The 18161-nt window shown below is 36.9% G+C and overlaps 1 protein-coding gene across 2 annotated transcripts in view; it reads left to right on the top strand.

Annotated features, from left to right (window-relative positions):
* Positions 1-18161, top strand: part of BCL2 (BCL2 apoptosis regulator) — a 234694-nt gene that overhangs the window by 130268 nt on the left and 86265 nt on the right. The window lies entirely within an intron of this gene.

The following is an 18161-nucleotide window of genomic DNA, read 5'->3' as shown; positions in this document are numbered from 1 at the left end:
GAGAGAGAGAGAGCGAAAGAGAGAGAGAGAGAGAGAGAGAGAGAGAGAGAGAGAGAGAGAGGGAGGGAGAGGGAAGGAGGAAGGGAGGGAGGGGAGAGAGAGAGAGAAAGGAATGTGAATTATAGAAAATCGAAATGAAATGACAACTACTGATCAGGCTTTGGAAAAGGGATGAATCAACAGCCATGTAAACAGGATATAAGTTTAACAGTGATGCTAGACACTCCTAAGCTACCCAAGAGCCCTCCTTTAAAACCTGAAGATTCTTCAAACCTTAGTACTCATAAGTTTATAAGAATCCTAATAAGGGTAGTAATAATAATATTTATTCTTGAGTTTCTTGAAGGCAGGGACCATTTAATATTTGATCTCCCATAGTGTTGAGCACAGTTCCTTATTTTGCATAGTAAGCACTTATTAACTATTGGTTGAATAAATGAATTTTTTTCTTACTATATTTTACTTTTCTTTTTATTTGCTATAGTTACTTTATTTATTAAAACCATATATATCCATAGGATATGTCCTTGGGGTGTAAATTGACAGGATCATTGATAACATGTATTCTAAGACATTGAAACTGCCTTAAAATTTTAAACCATGGCCCCCAAATTCTACTCCCACCCCCACACCTTTTAAACCAGCTCTTCATTTCCCAGTCAGGTTTTCTTTTCATAGGCCCCTATCTTCAATTATCAGTAGTGAAAAATGTCACCCACATTCCTAAGATCCTCAGCTTCTTGACTAGAAATGTACTTACTCCAGTAATGTTTTCTGGATTTCTTCTAGCAGTAGTCATGATATTAATCAACAAGACTAATTAGTGGTCTTCAGTTTTAGTCTCAATAGGTTCAGCTGACAAATTATTTTTCTAAAGTGCTGATCTGACCATATCACACCTCCCCTCCTCACTCAATGAATTCCAGTGGCTCCCTATCACCTCCAGGATCAAATATAAAATCCCTCTGTTTGGCCTTCAAAACCTTTCATAACTTATCATCACCCCCCCCTTTCCCTATTTAATTTGTTATTATATCATATATGTTATTATAATATTTCTTATTCCTTCTGACACTTGTATTCCCTCCCATGTACTCAATCCAGTGACATTAGACTTCTTTCTGTTACTCAAACAAGATATTTCATCTCTCAGCACCTGGAATTTTCTCTAGCTGTTTCCCATACCTGGAATTCTTTCCTCATTTCTGTCTCCTGGCTTCCTTCAAGTCCCAACACAAAGCCTATCTTTTATAAGATGCCTTTCCCAACTGCTCTTAATTTTAGTGCCTTCCCTCTGCTGGTTATTTCCTGTTTATCTGGTATGTAACTTGTTGTTTGCTTGTTATCTTCCCCATTAGATTGTGAACCTCTTAAGAGTAGGAACTGTCTTTTGGACCTTTTTGTATCCTCAGCACTTAGTATAGTGCCTGGCACATAAGAGGCACTTAATAAATGTTTGTTGACTGTCTACATTGCTTCTTGAATCCATACTGTTCAAGCCAGTTGGGCAGCATACAGGAAGACAGTCATACACGTGATATAGCTTCAGACCATTGGTGGTGCTACTTCCTTTCCTTCCTCTTCATTCCAACTTTTAACACAAGGTAGAATTTCCTTTTTCCTTTTTCCCTTTGAATTGCTTCTTTTGCTCTTTAAAGGAACCCTTCATTCTACCTGATAACTTAGAGAGTAGAGAGACATTTGTCAAGATAGTTTTTCAACTCTAGGAAGGAGATTAACCTGTAGTTTCTCTGTTCTTAGGTGTTAGTGACAGAAACAAACAATAATAAGAACAGCATATTCTGTCCAAATCCCTACAGAAGTGAGAACTGTTGATACTTTTGTAGCCAACTCTTATGAAATTATACATTTTGTGCAGTGCAGTTGCTGGGGCCCCCGAATGAGACTTTGCTTATTTGTTGACTGTGGGACTCTCAACTCTTCTGGAGACATGACACTGCCTTTGGTTGGCAATTAACAAATTCTTTCCAAATCCCCAAGTTGCCTATGGCTCGTGTTCCCAAGGGGGTCATGAGCAGAATCCAATTATCAGCTGCTCTATTCTTCCATTACCATTTCTTGTCAATGAGAAGTGGCGTTAACCACGTTTTAGTAAACAGAATATAAACATAGTAACCCAGAGAGGTCAGACTGGTACAATAAAACACCTTAAGTTGGAATCATCTGTTGTGGTCCTGTTGTTTTCTATTTCATAGTAAAGATGCTTGACATGATGATGATAATGGTGATGATGATGATAGCTAACACTTATATAGCAATTTCTAGGTGCGAGGAACTGTTCTAAGTGATTTATAAATTTTTCTCGCTTTACCCTCACAACATTGTACAGGTGAGGAAAACATGGCAAAGAGAAGTTAAGTGACTTGTCCACGGTCACACAGCTAGTAAGCATCGAGGCTGGATTTAATCTCAGATCTTCCTGTCTCCAGAACTGGCATTCTGTCCAAACATAGACTTTTGGATGGATTTTGAGGCACATTATTCCTCACTCATTTTTACAGCTCTAGCTCAGACATAGCTCTTAACTATTTTACTTCCTGTTAGGAGAGGGAGTAGGACATTTTGTGAGTTCCTGTTTTAAAATGTCTCCAAAAGAACATCGGTATCTGGACCAGTCCATGGAATTCTTGTGAATAAAGTATAGCATTTGACAAGTGAGTATATAAGAAAGACCTTTAATTTTCTCTTTAAGTTGTAAGATGTTTTCTGTGTGTAAAAGTTTTATATCAACCTTCTCATGTATGCATAGATAACATTTACTCTGTTGACAGACATTAAGAATATCACATGAGTTTATTTATCATTATCTACAGCAATGTCTCATGTTTGGTTTCCTGTGTTTTAAAGAAAAGTCTGTAAATAGCTTAAAATAGGGATTCCAATGAAATGTGGGTTCTACTTCATTATATTTGGTCTGGGAGGCTGTATAAGCCTAACTCTAAGAATACCGGTAGTGGTATACATCTACATTCTAAGAATTTAGGGAGGCGAGGTTTGTTCAGAATTAAATCATCCTGTTATATCTGTGAAGCTTCCTGCACAACAAACCAAAACACACACACACACACACACACACACACACACACACACACCATAAAAATACAAACAAGTCCCCAAAAGGGAAAATGCCTGAAAGTTCCATTTATCTCACAACACTCAAAAGTCCTTTTATAGTCAGTTATTTCAGAACCTGCATTTATTTCTTTGATCAGTGATAGAATTTAACTGATATATGCCATCCTGTGTATATTTTCAAACATGAAAACCTTCTTGGTAAAAAGGGAGGAGGGTTAAGAGTTTCTGAAACCCATGTTGCAAAGGATGGCTAGTGGTCTGAGAGAATCATTTAAATTTAGCTTTCTTGGTTTATTAAAAAACTTAATAATTATATGTATGTATTTAATTCTTTATCTTTAGTGTTCCATTTGGAATCTGCTTTGCTTTATTTTTTTCCTTTTGCTTTCTTGTTAAAGAAACATCTCATCTAGATTGCATTATTTCAGAAAAAGGAAAAGCAGAGTCAGATTCCCAGAATAAAGTTCACTCCATGCTACACATATTTTAAGCAAAATGGAACTAGTATTGCAATGCCATGAGGAAAATCCTAGATAAGGCTATAGAAAAAAAATTGGGGTTTTAGTAACACTTTAAATTTAGACTTTTGTTTTACATTCCTTCTATTCAACCTTTCCATAAATTTTCAACATTCTCAGAACTACAAGTTTCACATCTTAATAACTTCTGATTCTTGGTTTATTATAGTTCTTTTGGTTGTTGGAAGAGAATAGGAGCGAGACATAAAATGCTACATTGTCTTTCAAAAGCTATTTGCTTGTATGATGCTTCCTGTCACTGATCAGATTTGGGAAAACAAGGCCAACCTTCCTCTGAGGCCCTGCACTTATAATTTGTATGGCTGCCACCCTGTGAATGGTGGTGCTTGCTAATAGATCCATTAACTTAAGGTTTTCTTTAGATGTGAAAAAATGAGCATAGGTAATCAAAAACAATTCTTCTTCTTCTAAAGTCTTTTCCATAAAAATATAGTTTAATTAAAAGAACATTTCACTGTATGCTAATTGTTCATTATTAACTTGTCAAAGGCAAGATAAAGCGAGATTTTAAGAAATGTACTTGGGAATAAATCTGAACTTTTTTTAAAGCTAATTTAATAATGATCAATTACTACTTAAATAAACCTTGACTTTCTTTTCTGCTATTCATGAGAGAACTTTTATTATATCTCACCTACCATGCTTCCAGGTGTGGAAAAGCTCTAGACCCTCCATTTGTCCATAACTTCCCAGTATGCTATGGGGATGATGAAGTTGGTGATATTAACTAACTATACAGTGTTTAAGGTCTTTAGAGCATTCTCTCTCTATATATATCTATATATATAGATATAGATATAGATAGATATACATCTCTATCTATATCTACATATATATAAAATCTCATGGAATCCTCTAGAACTAACTTGGTGAGTATATGAGGGAAGATTGAGAGAATATGAGACTACAGATACTCTGGAGGTAGAACAAATTCAAGTTCAGCAAACATTTATTAAGTGACCACCATGTGCCAGGTTACTGTGCTAAGCACTTTACAAATTTCTCATTTTATCCTCAGTACAACCCTGAGAGGTAGGTACTATTATTATCCCATTTGACAGATGAGAAAAATTAGGTTGAGAAAGCTTAAGGGATTTGCCCAGGGTCACACAACTAGAAAAATCTTTGAGACAGGATTCAAACAAAGATTTTCCTGTGGTACTAGTAGTTTGAAAAACCCTCTTTTGGTTCTTCTTTCTATTGCCTGGGTTCATCACAATGCAGTGTCTCAAATTAGCTATATGGATCCTGAATGAGGCACCTTGATAACTAAACTAAAAGGAAATCTCAAATTGCTGTTTGCTATATCCTTTATTCCTTTATCTTTCCTCTTCCTGATCAGAAGTAAAAATGACAAAGAAAGAATTTTATATAATTTTTTCTTGCAGTCTGCTTCAACCCTCCTCAATGATTTTCTTTACAGTTAGAAAAAAACCCTGCTTTACCAAGTTATTAATTTATTCATTTAACTCTTCCTTTCCTCCTTTGTCAGCACTCTGACAGTGTCACAGTTTAATAAACCTTGCAGTGACATGCTTAGGTCACCAGTTTCTGTGCAGGGCCAAAACTTCCCCTCTATTTCCCCACCCCATCCCCCAATTTTTGACACATTTGAACTTAACAAAACAGTTTTCAAATCAGTTCTTCAGTTGTTTCCTCACAGCATTTATTATTGCCTGCTGTTGTTTTTTCCTCCAACATATTTCCCATAATAATTCTTCAGAATTTGAATAAAGTTTCAAGTTGTTTAACATATGCTGGTAAAATTGTAGTTTCATCAAACATTGATAAGACTTTTCCTTCTGTATATAGTAAAATATGCTAAGTATATCATCCTATTGGCTGATTTTTTAAAAAGCCTCTTAGCCAAATGCCATACAAGAGAGGGTTCATTATATCATTTTATGCTCTGATTTTTTCATTAAAAATTTTATGCTCTATTTTTTTTCATGTATTGACTGGTTGACTGATTGATCTGAATTCTTTTGTTAGGGATTTTCTTATTTCTAGCCATTATTAAGCTGTGTGATCATGAGCAAGTCAGTGAACCTCTTTGAGCCTCAGTTACCGTGAATTAGCAATAGTAACATGTCACTTGCCTCCAACTGTTTGGAAAAAAGATATATAGGTGATAGCTATAAATATGTATTATGCATGCATACATACATGTGTATGTCTATGTATGGATGTGCATGTGTTATAAATATATATATATATACATACATACATGCATATATATATTTGGATGAATGGGTGAGTATTAATTTTAATCATTTGTCACGGCATTCCCTGTCTGTGAGGCAGCATGATGGATAGTGGACATACAGCTGCCCTTAGAGCCAGGAAGAAGTCAGGTTCCATCTCTGACACATAGTGGCTTTGTGACCCTGGGTGAGTTACTTAACTTCTCAGTCCCCCAGGCATTAAGACTCTAGAGAAGACACTGACCTGCCCTAGAAGAGAAAGTTTCTTTATCTGATATTCAATGAAGTCACAGGTACAGGCCCTATCCCTAATATCTGGCCAACATTCTTCTTTGAAAATGATCCTTCATAGAATCAGTATCCCTCCCCACTCCCATGTGTTATCATCTGAGACATATACAATGTGCATAACATGAACTTTTTTCACAATAGATAACTTTTGAATTGACTTAAAATTTCGCAATAGATTGTTAAAAATCTTTCATCACTGTTTATGACCAACATCATGCTGTATTGCTACTATTGATACTTGAGAATGTTTCCCTCTGTCTCAGTCACCCAGTATAGCTGCAGAGTTGTTTGCTATATTTTATTTGATGACATATTATCAGAAATTAAGATAGTATATACATTTTAATTTTTTCACAATTAAATTGTGTTTCTTGGACACGAAAAGTATGGAATTTGTCGGTTTGGGGAGGTTTAAAGGTTACTCTCTCCCTAGCACATCATTTTAGGAAAGATCCTGCCCTCTCTCATACCTGGATTCTATCTGGATGTCTTCAGTTGCCTTTTAAGTACTTTCTTCCTTCATTAGATTGTTAGCTTCATGATGATTTGTATCCCTACTGTGTAACCCAGTAGTTGGTACCCAGCAAGCATTTCACTTCCACTATCTCAAGCTCTGATTTGTACTCAAAACATTGATAGTACTGTACAGTATTAGAAGGGCCTTTTTTGTTTGTTTTTGTTTTTGCCCTTGAGCAAAAGTATTTTGGTTACTTACATTTAGAACTAGAATTTGCTGATATTATCTCATGTGATTATGACATGTGTGATCACTGCAGCACATGAACTCTCTGGAATTTATTGTGATTTAATTCGATAGTGTAGGAGCTATGAGGCCTCCCTATCAACCCTATCTCCTTACTCCCTCCTCAGTAATCCCTTGGGGTCTTTAGTCAGGGCAACTCCTTCCCCTTTCCTCACTTAAGCCCTAGTTGTGTCCAGGAATGAGCAGATTGCTTTTACCCAGCTGTGGGAACAATACTCCGAAGGGCTCAAATATGCCTTTATCATCATAATACATGGTGGATTCTGTCCTTACCCCCTCTGAGAAGGGACCCTTATTATTATAACGTTTAGCTGGTAGCAATTGGTACCTATTCATTAGAAATTAAGATGTCTTAAGATCTGTCTTCCCAATGTTGACTTGCCTAATCCACTACAATTCCATAGCCATTCAGTTGCTGAATCTTGTTTCTAATTCCACAATATCTTATATGTATACACATATACACATATATATCCCCTTCTTTCAGATATCCACCACCCTAATTCATGCCCTCATTATCTCTTCCCTGGGTTATTGCAACACCTCAAGTCTCTCCTTTTCAAGTTACACTCCACAAAGATGCAGAAGTGATTCTTATGAAGTTCATCTGATCATGTCACTATCCTATTCAATTAACTCCCTGTGGCCTTTAGGATTAAATATAAACTCTTCTGCATGGATTTTACGGCTCTTCAGAGGCTCCTTTTCCAACTTTCTTCTTTATTACTCCCCTTCTCACACTTTGATACCGAGCCAGACCCAGGCTCCTCACACATGACTTTCTGTCTCCTTTCTCCATGATTTTGCATTCATTGTCCTCCCCTCTTTCCTCACTTCTACTTCTTAAAGCCTCTTGTTTTCTTCAAAATTCAGCCCAAATGCAACTTTTTCCATAAACCCTTTCCTAATGCCCTTAGCTGCTAGGGCCCTAATGGCCCAAATTACCTTGTGTTTATCCTACAATTTTTTTCTTTTTAATATATGAGGCTGCATGGTGTCATGGATAGAGAACTATTCAAAGAGCCAAAAAGATCTAGATTCAGGTCCCTCCTCTTACAAACATTGGCCATGTGACTTAGCAAGTCACTGGAACTCCCAATGATGTGGCAATTCTTTTTGTAAAAATTAAGTTTTTATTGATTTTTTTCTGTTTCTTACATCACCATAGCATCTCATATATCCTTTCCTCTCCCCCTTCCTGAGAAGCACCCATGTGCCAAATAGTATTTTTGGGAGGAGGAAAATAGCCAGCACAATTGATTGATACATTGAAAAAGTCTGAAAACATTTGCGTTGTGTGATACTTGTGGACCTCTCACCTCCATGATGGGGTAGGTTGGAGGTGTCCTCTTCTATCTCTTCATTTGAATCCATTTGATCTTGTTTGTTACATTTTTTGTTACATTTTGTTACATTTCCTTTTGGTTTTTTGCATCTGTCATTCTTTCCATTTACACTGTTGTAGTTTCTGTCTGTATTGACTCTGCTTACTTTACTGTGCATCAGTTCATTTAGGTCTTGCCTTGCTTCTTTGTATTCAACACACATCTTTTTTTACAACTCAATAATATTCTATTACAGTCATTCACCACAATTTGTTTAGTCATTCCCTAGTCTATGAGCATCTACTATGTTTCTAATTCTTAACCATCACAAAAAAGTACTGATATAAATATTTTGGAATACATGTGACTTTTTTCTTAGATGGCTTCCCTTACAATGGCTTCCTTTCTTAGAATGGCTTCTTTAGAGTGTAAGCTCAATAATGGAGTGTCTGGTTCAAAGGATATGGACATCTTGGTCACTTTATTTGCACACTTCCAAATTGCTTTCCACAGTGGTTATACTGTTTTACAGATCTCAAACAGTGTATTAAGGTGCCTAGCTTTCCACAACCCCTCCAGCATTGAATGTTCCCATTTTTGATCATCTTTGCCATTTTGCAGGTTCTGGGATGAAACTTCTGGCTTGTTTTGATTTGCATTTCTCTCATTATTAGTGATTTGGAACATTTTTTCATGTGGTTGTAAATACTTTACAACTCTTCTTTTGAGAACTGTTTATTCATATCCTTTGACCATTTGAGAAATCGGTATTAGAATATACATATACATTTGTGTGTGTATTGTTTATTTATCTTGGATACCAGACACTTAATAGAAAAATTCAATACAAAGATCTCCACCCCCAATTCAACCATTTCCCTTATTATCCTAGATTCATTAACGTTCCCTATGCAGAAGCTTTTCAGTTTGAAGTTCTCTTTTCTGCTATAGATACAGTATTATGCTCCTTCAGTTATTTTCAGTCTTCTTTAAGGTGACCCTTTTCCCACTGGCTCTCTTCCCCTTACCTTTGATGTCTTCTTCTCATTTGATAGTCTCATTTCCACTCCTCCCCTTCAGTGAATCCTCTTCTTTAATTTTTTAATTAAGAAGTATTCATCCATAGGCATGGTGTTGTCAGGTTCTGTCCATAATGCTCCTTATTCTCTTCTTTACTGTCATCTCTACCAGATTTCTGCCTTCATCCCTGTCTTCTTGCATATGTTTGGAAAGAAGTTTCTTAATGATCTCCTTGCTGTCCCTGTTGCTGTCCTTGCCTGCCACATTTATTTACTCTTTATGCATTTCTGTCATTTAGTGTGTTCAAGAGGCAAATAATCTCTTTAGTTCTGATTTTCTTTCTAAAACTACTTTAAAATCTTCTTTATTATTGAATATCCATCTTTTGTCTTGTATAGTAAAGCTCAGATTTACAGCACAGATCACCCTAGGCTGCACCCTGAGCTTCATTACTCTTTAGAACACATCATTCCATTCATTCCTCCTTTTTTTTTTATGGGTATAGAATAAATAGCCTTATATTATTTGAATATCCTTTGTAGTAGAAGATCTTTCTCCTGATGGCTTGTAGAACTTGTTGTCTCTGAATTGAGTTATTAAATTTAACCAGTACATATGCTAGAGTTTTCAGCCTTTCAGCCTTTTTTTCTCTGGTAGTGATATGTGAATTCTCTCAACAGAAATTTCATATTCTGTGTTCAGAAGTTCTGCATGGTTCTCCTCTTTTTCCTTCATTATTGTGCTAAGATTTTTCATCCTATTGTGTTCTTATTCTAAGACATGGTCAAATTTTCACTTTAAAAAGAGCAATTTGACATCTATATAGAGGATAAACTGGAGTGGGGGAGAAACCTGAGGCAGGTAGTCCATCCATAATGGTACTGCAAAAATCTAGGTGTGAGAAGATGGGGGCCTGCACAAGGGTAGTGGCAGCAACAGGAAGAGAGAAGGGGGCATATAGAAGAGATGTTATGAAGGTATAAATGACAGAATTTGACAACCGATTGGATACTGGGGGTGAAAAGGTACCCTCCATACTAACAGAAAGCCTAGGAAGAGGAGAGAGTATGTGGAGGGGAGAAACTAACAAATTCAGTTTTGGACATGTTGAATTTAAGATATGTAGGAGACAGCCATCAAGTGGCAACAAGAGATGAGAGATGGGAGTTCGGAAGAGAGATTTAGGCTGTACAAATGTGCCTAAGAATCATCTGCATAGAGATGATAGTTGAAACACTGGGATCTAATGAGACCATCAAGTGAAACAGTATAGAAGGAGATGCCTATAGTTAATGCGAATGACCTGGATAAAGATTCAACCAAGGAGATGAAAGGAATTGGTCAGATAGTTATGAGGAAAAGCAAGTGAGATCAGTGTCATGAAAACCTACAGAGTATCAAGAGAGTAATTAGTAGTGTCAAAAACTGCTGAATGATTAAGAATTGTAACGTTATTAGATGCTATGTTTACTAGAAAGCAGTATTTAGGATAAGGCAAGTCTTTCTTACACTTTGTTTAGGAGGCTGAGTTATGGAAAAATGGACCTGATTATAAGGTCTCTTCACTTACAAGATAGGCCCATTGTATAGATCCGAAAGGCAGCATGTTTGAGCATGGGATGTGGCACAAAGTTAGGGAGATTCACACAGCTAAGTGACTCAGTGGAGATAGTCCTGAGTCTGGAGTCAGGAAGAGTCATCTTCATGAGTACAAATCTGATCTCAGATACTTACTAACTGTGCTACCTTGGGTAAATCCTTGAACCTTGTTTGCCTCAGTTTCCTCATCTGTAAAATGATCTGGAGAAGGAAATGGCAAACCACTCCAGTATCCTTATCAAGAAAACCCCAAATGGGGTCACAAAGAGTCAGACATGACTGAAAACAACTGAATCACAGCATAAATAACAGGGAGATTCATACACATATACTGCTAAGTAGTTATACATCTATCTCTAGATCATAATAATGCTCCATAATAACTGTAAAGCACTTAGCACAATCCCAGTCAGATAGTAAGGGTTACAGAAATGTTAGCTATTATTACTGTATTATTATGACTAGCTCTTAGTACTATATTAGAGCAATGGAATACAATGTTTGGTCTTAGGACTCCTCTATTCTTTTAAAAATTATGTAGTGCCCTTCCCCCCAAGAACTTTTGTTGATGTAGGTTGTATATGTGAAATGTTGCACTCCTCATCTTTGCTCAGTGGCTCCCTGGCTTCTTTCAAATTCCAAATTAAAATCCCAGAAGCTTTTCCCATCCTCTCTTACTTCTAGTGCCTTCCTTCTCTCATTTATTTCTTGTTTATCCTATATACAGTTTATTTGCATACATTCGTTTGCTTATACTTTTTGTACTCTGCTTTCCCCTCAGTTCCAGCTCTTATACACTTGTATGAGCCTTATAATTGGTTTTAATTTTCAATATATACATGAATGTTTTTAGGAGTTGGTCTAAAATCAGGAGTCTTATATGTGGACCAAAAACCTCTGAAAATGACACCTTCCAAATGGAGCTGAAGTTCATAACCACTAGGCTATCCTACTGGGAACAGATTGAATCATATGCCCCTTGAGGTACATTTCCATTCATATTCTGTGTGACTTGCCCAAAGTCACACAGATAATTAGTCAAATATTTTGATTAACTGATAAACCCCCCAAATCTTGATTATCATTTTACAAAATATATGGCACAATACACTTAACAAATCTAACTAAACAATGGAATTATTCTTTGAAAGTTCAAAAGGCACTTATGGCTCATCTGATGCCTCAAGGGCAAATGGCACTCATCTTTATATTAGTAATACAGAGTAATTTTCTTACTCTTTCTTGAGTGGTACTTTAGTACTCCATCTCTCTGCTCTTTACCCTTGCACAGGCTGCTTTACCTGCCTACAATGCATTCCCTCCACTTCTCTGTCTCTTAGGATCCCTAGCTTGGCTCACCTCAAACACCACCTTCTGCACTAAGCCTTTCTAGCCACCCCTCTCCTGTTACAAGTGCCCCCCATTATCTTTTTCTCCATTTTATTTATATTTCTCAGATACTTGTGTATAACATATGTATTTCCCATGACTAAAATTTAAGTTTCTAGAAGGTACAAACTATTTCAACTTTGTTTTTCTTGTGCCCAGGACCCAGCATAGTTCCACAACATAGTTGATAAAATTTTGGATAGTAACATAGGTGGTGATTGAAAGCAAGAAGAATGTTTCCTAAATGAGACAGTATTATTATAGTACAATGCAGTAGAAAGAATGCTAGATTTGGTGTCAGGAATACCCAACCCTGAATCCTGCATCAGATATTTACTAGCTAGGTGACCCTGGCTGTCACCTAACCCTTCTTATCCTTAGTTTTTGTACCTGTAAAATAGGATTAATAATAGCACGTACTTTACCTAGTTATCATGAAGATTAAATGATATGATGTATGTGTGTATAAAAACTTCACAGAATGGTGTATAAATCTTGAGTATTATTATTATTATACTATATTAAAAATGTTAGTATTTGCCAGAGAGGTAAAGGATAATTTATATCTTCTTGGGTTCCAAGAGGCAATATGTAATGCTTCTGTGATGATAAATGCTAAAGAAAATGGGAAAAATTCAAACCCTGGCTATAGTTGTATCTATCTCAACTCCTGGTTTTTCCTTCACTGGTCAGATTTTTTCCTTATTTGGATCAGGTTGACAAGCTAACATGGGACAAACAGAAACTTTATAACTAATAGCATTTTAATTTCTTTTTGTTCTTTTAAAATATATATTATTTATTTATTTTTCAGTTTTCAACATTGATTTCCACAAGAATTTGAATTCCAAATTTTCTTCCCATCTTTCTCACCCCTCACCCCAGGACAGTGTGCACCCTCCAGTCTGTCTTCCCTTCTATCACCCCCCACCCTTCTTCCATCCTCCTCCCCTCTATTTTTTCTGTAGGGCAAAAAAAGATTTCTATACCCCATTCCCAGTAGCATGCAAAAACTATTTTTAACATTCATTTTTAAAACTTTGGGTTCCTTATTCTCTCCCTTCCTCCCTCCCCACCCATCCTCATTGAGAAAGCAAGCACTTACATATATGTCATACATGTGTAGCCATAGCATTTTAATTTTTAAACTTGCTACATAGACAAGATCCCACTGATCAGAGAGGTTCAATGAACAAATATCCTTTGAAAGTTACTAGCATGAAACGACCAAGATTTAAATCAGCTATTCTTTTGTCTTCAAGCTTTGGGGGAAAGTAAGAAAAGGGAGGCATATGGCTCTAATAATTTCATTTCTTTTGACAAATTTGTTTTACTCTTACAACAGAGAAACATTGTAGAATTCACATTACAGAAGACTTCTCCCCAAATTATTTAGTCTCTAATGTTTTGCTTTCTTACATGGTCCACTTTAGTTCCAACATTCTTATTTATCAGTTGCCATGAAGTTCAAAGAATTAGAATAATCATGTTTGGTCTGAGGCTGAATCACATATTTATAAAAACATATGGAAAATTCCCCAACTGTCTTTGATCCTGTTTATACTTTAAAGGGTGAAAGCCGAGCCTATGCTAATTGGACCTACATAGAACACACCTTCATATAATCTGTTCCAGTAATCCCTGATCAGTCTAATTCAGATAAGAGCTATAGAATGTTTATTTTTCTGAGACAAAGAACAAAGGAGACTAAAGTACAGAAACCCATATCTGAAGAGTTTTGTGTCATTTTTTTATACTGTTACTATTGAACTAACTTTGGGTATTGTCTTGTTTTCATGTAATGCTTTTTTTCAGGACAACAGCATGGACACATGTCCAAAAAGTAAAAACAACAGCAAAGCCAGAGCTTTGCCAAGAGCCATGAACTCTTTTCATCTCAGGCTTATGGGGCAGCTTCCACAAACAGGTGGTGGCATCTCCTTTTATGGATGGAGAGACTGAGGCACAGATGGGTTGAGGCCAACCTAAAGTCAAATAGTGTCAATGGCACTATGAAGATTTACTCCTAGGGAGAAAGGATTGTTCCTCACAAACTCTTGGGAATTCTGCATTATTCATTCCAATATTTTCAACATAGTAGGTGGGAACTCAGGGTTGGTTCAGAGAACACTGAAGCTGGTTATGCTGACCTTGCCTTAGACGTCTTTCAGTGTGTTCACTGGTCAGAGGCAAAATGTACAAGAAGTAGGTGCAGATCTGAGTTGCTTCTCAGGAGGAGATTCCAGTGACTATTTGTTCATTCTTGAAAAAAATCAAGTGGAAAAGAAAAAAAACTGGGCTATTTATGTAGGAGCAGTGAATTCAAGGGATCACAGAACATTAGAGACCATATGTAGTCATCAACCAATCCAGGCCCTTAAGTTTACTAATGAAGACAGAAAGGTCCAAAAAGGGGACTACTTCAAGTCTGTCCCGGACACTATGACTTCCACTGTCCGTGGCAGTGACGATAAGCAAGAAACATTGATGCAACCCATTTGGGAAAGACCTTAAAGATTCACCGTTACAAGGGTTCTTAACTTGGTGAATGTGAACTCTGTGTGTGTGTGTGTGTGTGTGTGTGTGTGTGTCTGTGTATGTGTAACTCTACTTTGATATATCTTGTTTCCTTTCTAATCCTATGTACTTTATTGTGTACATTTCAAACATCATTCTGAGAAGAGCTCCAAAGACTTCGCCAGTCTCCCAGTAATGTTCTCACAAAAAAGATGAAAAACTCCTGTTCTCTGGTCCATATTCTTCTTTTTACACTTGAAAAAGTGAGTGCCTTAATTAAGTCAAATGAATAAGCATGCATTAAACAGCACTGAAACAAGAAGTGTGCCTTTATTTCATCTTTATCTCCCTCCTATTAATATAGTATCTTGTATATTCTAGGAACTTAATAAATAAGTTATGTTTGTTGAACTGAATTAATTGGCTTGTGACTTTTCCAGACTTATGCAGGTATGTGTGAAAGAGTGAAAAAAAATATATACATCTATAGTTCTTAGGGTGCTTTTCATATCTTTCACTGACCTAAAAAGAGAGTTGAACTGAATTTTTTCTTCCTTCTCTTTAATGTTTTTCATGATTTAAAGGCTATTACCAATTCTTAACTTTCATTGGCCCCTGACAGAATATTAAGCTAGTTTACTCACTTATGTATTCCTTGGCTTCAGGCCCTTCACTTCAGCCCAGACAAGAAAGCTCTCTTTGGAGGGTTTTCTTTACCCTCAGTATGACTGTCTCATCTGACATTTTCTCCTGTAACAACTACCAATAGTGATGACCATCTAAATAGCTATGTAGAAAAATAAGCAAGAAACATTTTATGTATCCATGAGCAGACTTTGGTAAATCAGTTGAGTGAAAAAGAAAAACACCCCAGGAGTTTAAAAATAACAGATCCAGTGTAGTTTGTGGTAGCCATAAAAGGAAATTGTAAGGAAAAGGATAGGAAAATCATGCATGATTAATATTTAGGGACAGGAATGGTTAGGCCATGTGCTAAGTGCAATGGGAGGAATCAATTTAAATGGCTTATGTGGGGAAATGCTAAACACTCAGTTGAATTTTCAGCAAACCTATTTTAATTGTAAATTAAGGACTCTCAGTAAAATCTGTAGAACAAAAAGATAGCTGAAAACATGGAGATTCAGTACTAGGCAGTCATTAGATACATATGACAATGAATATAAATCTGCTGAAATATAGATAGGGTGAAATAATTGTGCATAAAACATTGGGCTCCACAGAAGTCAGCCAGTCCTCTATAAATAGAAAGTATGCTCAGGCACAGACAGATAAAATCAAGAACTATGTTAGTGCTTGGGCAAGTGATCATTTATTGGTTGAGTCTTCTAGTCAAGTCAGTGTTTATACTTTACTGTATATGAACTGAGTCAAAAATAGTCCTTGCATGTTACTGTCTTGGATTGATTACATAATGATCAGCAGAGACTGCTGTATCAAATGACCAGAGCAGAGGAATTTGTGGTATTTTATATTTCATCCTGGGAATATGCTCCTTTTGAAAGTGTTACATCTGTTATCATACATGATTCTCACTAGACTGAAAGGGAGACTAAAATGATTTGGTCAAAGACCTCCTTCAGAAAGTCCTCCCTGGTTTACATCATCCATCTTTGTTGGCATCCCTCAATACTCATATCACCTATTTACACCATACTTTGACTTTATGTTTCTTATGAGCTCTTTAAACTTTTTAATGTATGCATAATATCCCTCTTCCTACATCATAATTCCTCAAAGTCAGAAGCCACCATATTTTCTATTTATTTTCTACCCACTGCACATTATTAATATTGTAGTCTGCATACAGTGGGCACCAAAGATATGTTTTTTACTGAAGTTGATATTACTGATCATAGTAAAATCAGCCCTGACTGAAAGATTCTAAGATTCTAAGAACCCACTTGGGCACATCCTGAAGGCTGCCCTTATGACCCAGAGAGTGCTGCTTCCAGGTTCTCTTCTGCTGATTATGAATTATACTCATGAAAGTCTCTAGTCTTGTCTGATTCTCCTGTATTGAAAGTCAAAGTCCAGACTGGAAATAAAGCTTCTTAGTAGTCACACTTGCACTGGCTTATCCTGTAGTTCAGTTTTAATGACATTTGAATTTTTCCTTCCTTCCATTTACAATGCTACCCCCCTGTATTCTTGCTATTTGCTTTCAGTTTGTCTACACACCCTTCTTCCTCACCAATTACCTTAACCTTCTGTGTTAGCTCCTTGAACTTCCTGTTCTTCTGGCCAGATGAGCTTTTATCCCCGAGCAGTGTGCTACAGAGTATCTGGTGCAAGGCAGGCAACCCAAACCCTTCCTGCCAAATTAATCATCATAAACTTTTGCTTTCATTATGTCACACCTTTGTTTCAGCTGTCTCTCAGTTGAATCAGGTTCATACACCTCAGTCTGGGCTTTGAGGCCTTTTGTAATCTCAGCTCACCTTGCTTGTTGTAGAGCACTGGACCTGGAATAAAAAAATCTCAGTTCAAATCCAGCCTTAGACACGTATTCGCTGCATGACCCTGGGCAAGTCACTTAACCTCTGCCTGCCTCAAGTTTCTTCAATTATAAAATGGAGATAATAATAGCACCTGCCTCCCAGGATTGTTGTAAGGATCAAATAAAATAATATTTATGAAGTGCTTAGCATAGTACCTGGTACTATGTAGCCATTCCTATTACTTCTCGAGTGCCCTCATTTCTGCTTGCAGTAGTCTCCACACTAGCCCAACAAGTCATATTCAATCTCACTTTGATGATTTTGCTAATGCAATTTTCCCCTATCTTTCCTCCCTCTTCGCTGTCTGTGCCAAAGTCCAGCACAAATCTTACTTCTCCCACAAAGTCTTCATCAGCCACTGCAGCCCAGCTCTTCTCTCCCCTTTCCAGACTCCAGGTGTATTTTAAGGCAGTGTAGATGTTCCAGTCGGTGGAGAATTAAAGAGAGATGAATGAGTTAAACCATCAGGTCCATGCCCAAAGCAGTCAGCTTCCGGACTGTCAGTGGCATAATGAGAATGGATCCAGACTGGAAGTCAGACAACCTGGGTTCAAATCCCAGCTCAGTCGCTTACTAGTTATGGAACCATAAGGAAATCACTGAACCTCACTAAAAGAAAAAAAAAAAAAAAAAAGGTTGTTCAGTCATTTCCAGTTGTGTCTGACTCTTTGTGGTCACTCTTGTGACCCCATTTTGCGGTTTTCTTGGCAGATACCAGAATTTGCCATTTCCTTCTTTAGCTCATTCTACAGATGAGGAAACTGAGTCAAACAGGGTTAAATGACTTGCCTAGTATCTGAGGTCACATTGAACTCAGGTCTTCCTGACTCTAGGCAGAATCTCTATCCATTGTCACCTACTGCTCCATAAGTACTAACTACAAAAATCAGATGAGGAAA

This window comes from Notamacropus eugenii, chromosome 4 (genome assembly GCF_028372415.1).
Source record: "Notamacropus eugenii isolate mMacEug1 chromosome 4, mMacEug1.pri_v2, whole genome shotgun sequence".
NCBI classification, from domain to species: Eukaryota; Metazoa; Chordata; class Mammalia; order Diprotodontia; family Macropodidae; genus Notamacropus; species Notamacropus eugenii.
This window is presented reverse-complemented; position numbering and strand designations above follow the sequence as displayed.